Below are 6,340 nucleotides of genomic sequence, written 5' to 3'. Positions count from 1 at the left end.
CTACAAAGATGCAAACTACTGAAAATGATTCAAGAACAAATTTTTAAAAGTTTAAAAAGTAGAATTTGAATTGGGCCCAGGCCCAAATGGCTTCACTGGTGTATTCTACCAAAATGTAAAGAATTGATATCATTCCTTCACAAACTCTTTCAAAAATAGAAGTGAAGGGAACACTTTCTAACTCATTCTATGAGGTCAGTATTACCCTGTTAACAAAACAAGACAAAGATATCACAAGAATAGAAAACTATTGATCAATATCCTTTAGGATTATAGACACAAAAATCCTCAACAAAATGCAGCAACTATAACACATAACGCAGCACCATATAAAAAGGATTATATACTATGAACAATTGGGATTTATCCCATGGATACAAGGTTGGTTAAACATTTGAAAATCAGTGAATGTAATAGACCATAACAATAGAATAAAGAACAAAAAACAAATGATCGTCTCAAAAGAGGCAGAAAAGCATTTGACAAAATCCAACAAGCTTTCATGATGAAATTGCTTAACAAACTGAAAACAGAAGGAAACTTCCTCAACCTCATAAAAGACATCTACAAAAAAACCTCGCTAACATCATACTCAATGGTGAAAGACTGAATACTTGTCCCAAGGATCAGAAGCAAGACAAGGATGTCTGCTCTTGTTCATTCAATGTTGTACTGGTGGTTCTAGCCAGGGAAATTAGGCAAGAAAGAGAAATAAAAGGCTTTCTGATCAAATAGGAAGAAGGAAAACTATCTCTATTTGCAGATGACATAATATTGTGTGTAGATAATGATGAAGAATCCATTAAAAAATTGTAACAGAAATTAGTTCAGAGGCATCATATTTTCTGATTTCAAACTATATTTCAAAACTATAGTAATCAGAATAGTGTGGTATTGGCATAAAAACAGACACATAGATCAATGGAACAGAAGAGAGAGCCCAGAAATAAACCCACACATATACAGTCAATTGATTTACAACAAAGAAGCCAAGAATATACAATGGGAAAAGGACAGTCTCTTCCATAAATGGTGATAGGAACACTGGATAGTCACATGAAAAAGAGCAAAACTGGGCCCCTATCTTATACCATACACAAAAAATCAACTCAAAATGGATTAAAGATCTGAACATAGGACCTGAAACCATAAAACTCCTAGAAGAAGACCTAGCAGGTAAGCTCCTTGATGTTGGTCTTGGCAATGCTTTTTTGTATTTGACACCAAAGCAAAGGCAATAAAAGCAAAAATAAACAAGTGGAACTACATCAAACTAAAAAGCTTCTGCACAGCAAAGGAAACCATCAACAAAATGCAAAAGCAACCTATGGAATGGGAGAAAATATTTGCAAATCCTATACCTGATAAGTGGTTAATATCCAAATGTATAAAGAACTCATATAACTCAATGGAAAAACAAATCTGATTAAAAACTGGGCAGAGGATGTGAATAGACATTTTTCCAAAGAAGACATACAGATGGCCAACAGACACATGAAAAGGAGCTGAACACTACTAGTCATCAGAGAAATGCAAATCAAAACCACAATGAGGTATCACTTCACACCTGTTAGAATGGCTGTCATCAGAAACACAAGAAAGCCTTATTACAGGGAAAAACAATTTTTCCTTTCTTTGTGCTGTCTATATGAGATGATGGATGTTAAATTATTGTGGTAATCACTTCACAATATATGTAAGTCAAGTCATTATGCTGTATGCCATAAATGCTGTATGTCAATTATAGCTGAATAAAATTGAAAGAATATAAAGACAAGAGATAAGTGTTGGTGAGGATGTGGAGAAAAGGGAACCCTTGTGCACTGTTGAGAATGTAAATTGGTGCAGTCACTATGGAAAATGGTATGGAAGTTCCTCAAAAAATTAAAAATAGAACTACCATATGATCCAGCAATCCAAAGGGAATGCAAACAGGATTTCGAAGAGATATCTGCACTCCCATGTTCATTGCAGCATTATTCACAATAGGGAAGACATGAAAACAACTTAAGTGTCCATCAACAGATGAATGAAAAAAGAAGACGTGGTATATATATAGTGGAATATTATTCATCCATGAGAAAGAAGGAAATCCTGCCATTTGCGACAACATGGATGGACCTTGAGGGCATTATGTTAAGTGAAATAAGTCAGATAAAGACAAATACTGCATGGTATCACTTATTTGTGGAATCTAAAAAAAAAAAAAAAAGTCAAACTCGTAGAGTAGAAAAGTAGTTGCCAGGGTCTGAGGTGTGGGAGAAATAGGGCGAGGTTGGTAAAAAGGTACAAACTTTCAGCTATAAGGTGAATAAGTTCTGAGGACAAAATGTAAAACATAGTGTATATAATTGAAATTAAAAAATAAATAAATTAGTTCAGTAAGTTTGCAAGATACAAGATCAATACACAAAAAACAACTGTTTTCTACATACTAGCATCTGAAAATGAAATTTAAAAAGGGTAGCTATGCGAGGTGGTAGATATTTTAACTTGACTGTGGAAATTATTTCACATTGTATATGTATATCAAATCATCACATTGTACATGTAAATATATACAATTTTATTTGTCAATTATACTTCAATAAAGCTGGGAAAATAGAAAAATAATTCCATTTACAAAAGCATGAAAAAGAATAAAATACTTAGGAACAAGTTTAACAAAAGTAGTGTAAGATTTGCACATTGGAAACTATAAAAAATTATTGAAGGAAATTAAAGAATATCTAAATAAATGGAAAGACACCCCATATTCATGGATTGAAGACTTAATATTGTGAGGATGGGAATAGTCCCCAAACTGGTCTACAGAGTGAATGAAATCCCTATCAAAATCCCAGCTTGCTTTTTTTGCAGAAATTGATAAACTGGTCCTAAAATTCATATGGAAGTGGGACGGACATTGAATAACCAAAACAATCCTGTAAAAGAACAAAGTTGGGGGCTCACACTTCCAGGTTTCAAAACATGCTTAACACAAACCTACAGTAATCAAAACAGTATGGTAATGTTATAAGGATAGACATACAAATCAATGGAAAAGAGTTGCAATTCCAGAAATAAACCCTTAGATTTATGATCAATAAGTTTTTGACAAATGTGCCAAGACAAATCAATTCAGCAAATGGTGTTGGAACAACTGGATATCTACATATGAGAAAAATAAGTTTGATTCTATCTCACAAAATACATAAAAATTACCTCAAAATTGATCATATTTCTAAATTTAAGAGCTAAAGCTATAAAACTCTTAGAATAAAATACAGGAATGAATCTTCATGACCTTTGGTTAGGCAATGGTTTCTTAGATTTGATCACAAAAACATAAGCAACAAAAGAAAAAGAAAGACAGATAAACTGGACTTCGCCAAAATTAAATCTTCTGTGCTTCAAAGGACACTATCAAGAAAGTGAAAAGATAACCCACAGAATGGGAGAAAATATTTGCAAATCCTATATCTGATAAGGGTCTAGTATCCAGACTATATAAAAAACTCTTACAACTCAAAATAAAAAGACAAATAAGCCCCCCCCCAAAAAAAAAAAAACAACAGGCAAAGCATTGAAATAGACATTTCTCAATGAAGATATATAAATGGTCAATAATTACATGAAAAGATGCTCAGAACCACTGGCCATTAGGGAAATGCATATCAAAACCATAATGAATGGATGACTATAACAAAAAAGACAGACAATAACAAATGTTGGCGAGGATGTGGAGAAATCAGAACCCTCATACACTATTGGTGGGAATGTAAAATGGTGCAACTCCTTTGGAAAACAGTTTGGCAGTTTCTCAAGAAGTTAAACATTAGTTACCATTTGACCCAGCAATTCCACCCCGAGGTATATATCTAAGAGAAAAGAATATAGATGTCCACCCAAAAACTTGTACATGAATGTTCATAGCAGCATTATTCATAATAGGCACAAAGTGGAAACAACTCAAACATCCATCAACAAATGAACAGATAAACACAACTGGTATATCCATATAATGGAATATCATTCAGCCATGAAAAGGAATGAAATAAAGGTACATGTTACAACATGGATGAACCTTGAAAACGTTGTGCTAAGTGAAGCAAGCAAGCCATGACAGACCACATACTATGTGATTCCATTTATATGAAGTGTACAGAATAGCAAAATCTACAAAGACAGAGAATAGAATTGTGGTTGCTTAGGGTGGGCGTGGGGTGGAGTGGGGAGTGACTGCTAATGGGTTTTTTTGGGGGGGTGATGAAAATGTTGTGAACTTAGACTGTGGTGAACTTGATTACGAATACACTAAAAAACATTTAAATTGGTGAATTTTTTGAAATGTGAATTATATCTCAATAAAGATATTTTACAAACTGAAAAAAAAAAAAAAAACCTAGGACTGAGGGGAGAGAGATTGGACATCCCGGGTGGCCTCCAGGGCATGGCTCCTTATGCTATGGCTCTCTGTCCAAGCTGGAGGGTGGTGGCTGCACCCTTCCCAAGCTCCGGCACTGGAATCTGGAGCTGAGGCAGCTTTTGGATCAGCATTGGCTTACCCCAGAGACAAGTGTTGGTGCTGTTTCCTCAGTGCTTCCTTGCTTTGGGGCGTCCCCACTGTGAGGCCCCCATAGTAATAGAAGTGTGCACTCACACTGATGTGGTGGTTCGTAATCTGAAGAGCACTTCCCCGTCTCTCTTAGTTGAGGTCATTGCACCAATCCTGAGAGAAGTGCTGTTATTCCCACTTCCTAGGGGAGCCTGAGACCAGAGAGATGGAGGGGCTTGGCCAGGATCACTCAGCATGTTAGTGGCACCTTTAATGATTCCTCTTTCTACTTCCAATCGCTGTGTTCCCCATTTACAAAACGTCTGCTCTGCTTTCTGCTGGGAAAGGGAGACAGGCCACAACAGGGTCGGCCCTTCTGGTCTTTGTTTCTCAGAAGGGATGAGGGCCATTACAATATCCCTACAGGGGTAGCAGTGGATAAGGGTGTGGCTGTACAGCGCCTTGGGCTGAGAATCAGATGGAGACACGTGGTGTTCATCTGCTTATCCGGAGATGCCACTTTTTGCCTGGTCCACTGACAGAGGTGAGGGCTCTGGTCTATTTAATAATCTCATCCCAGCTTTTCTTGGGAGGGGGCAGCAATGAGAGTGTTTGAGAGCCTTCCTTTGCTATCCTAGGTAAGATCATAATCGTCTGAGCCTCTAATGCTGCACACCTAGCAGCTGCCCTTAACTGATGACAGGCACCAGGAAGCCCAGATGTCTCAGGATCACACGCACATCGTATCACCTGGAGCTCCCAATGCCCGCCTCACCTCTAGGACACATCCAAGACGATGCTCTAGCACTCGGGTTTACAGAAGTGTTTATTAAACGGGATCTGACAGCTCTGACATTACACTTCCGGGTTTGCTTCTTGTGACCTGGTCACCCATCCAGCTTTGTGGGCTTAGGCTCTGAGACCAGGGTGGGAGCTTCAGAGTCCCCGTAGGCCTGCTTCGTCTGTGCTGTGGGGTGTCTCTTGTCCCCCCACTCATGACAGGTGCAGGATCCCTGGCTCCTCCCCACTTGGGCTCCTCTGCACAGGGGGCCTGCCCGGGGCACCTGGCCCATTAGGAATTGGACGCGATCCCTGCCTACCCATACCCGCATTCCATAGTATTCACTGGCCCCAACTGTGACTCTTGGATCCTCAAGTCCCTCCTTGGTGGCAGCTAAAGAATCAGTTCTTCTGCTTCCACCATTGAGGGCTTATGAGAATGCATTTGTTTGTCTTTCCTCACTTGGTTTTGCAGAAAAACTAGGTTATTGCAGGAAGAAGTCTGCTTATTTGGGACACCGGCTGCATTTAGGCACCAAACTGATACTAGCTTCTGGTTGGCTATTATTTTCATATCTTTGCAGAATAACTGGTAGGGGATGTTGAAAAGTGTACAAGATGAACACACGTTTCCTATCTAGACCTTAAAGTGAATGTTCTCAGGCTTGCTCTGCAGAACCCCGGTGTTTGCTCACACATACGACCTGGGGAGCAACATAAGTGTTTCTTCAGATTGCTCAGTAATTAAGATTGCCTATGAAAAATAATGTGTCTGCTCTTCCGTGCAACAATCCTGTGGACCAAAGGACACTTTTCAGAAATAAAAACCATATTGCAAATCCTTTAACTAAGGAATGTCTGATTCAGATTTCTTTGTTCATTCTGGGTTAACTGTCACTTCCATAGCCCCACGGCAGAGAGCTGGTCTGCCTGCCCATTTTCCTTCTATCCCTGCTCTTTGCTCTTTTCCTTCCTTTCCCTCTCTCCCTCCCCTTTTGAACAAACATGTATTTATCACCCATT

The sequence above is a fragment of the Ceratotherium simum genome, chromosome 6, assembly GCF_057802395.1.
Source record: "Ceratotherium simum simum isolate JZ-2026a chromosome 6, ASM5780239v1, whole genome shotgun sequence".
NCBI classification, from domain to species: Eukaryota; Metazoa; Chordata; class Mammalia; order Perissodactyla; family Rhinocerotidae; genus Ceratotherium; species Ceratotherium simum.
This window is presented reverse-complemented; position numbering follows the sequence as displayed.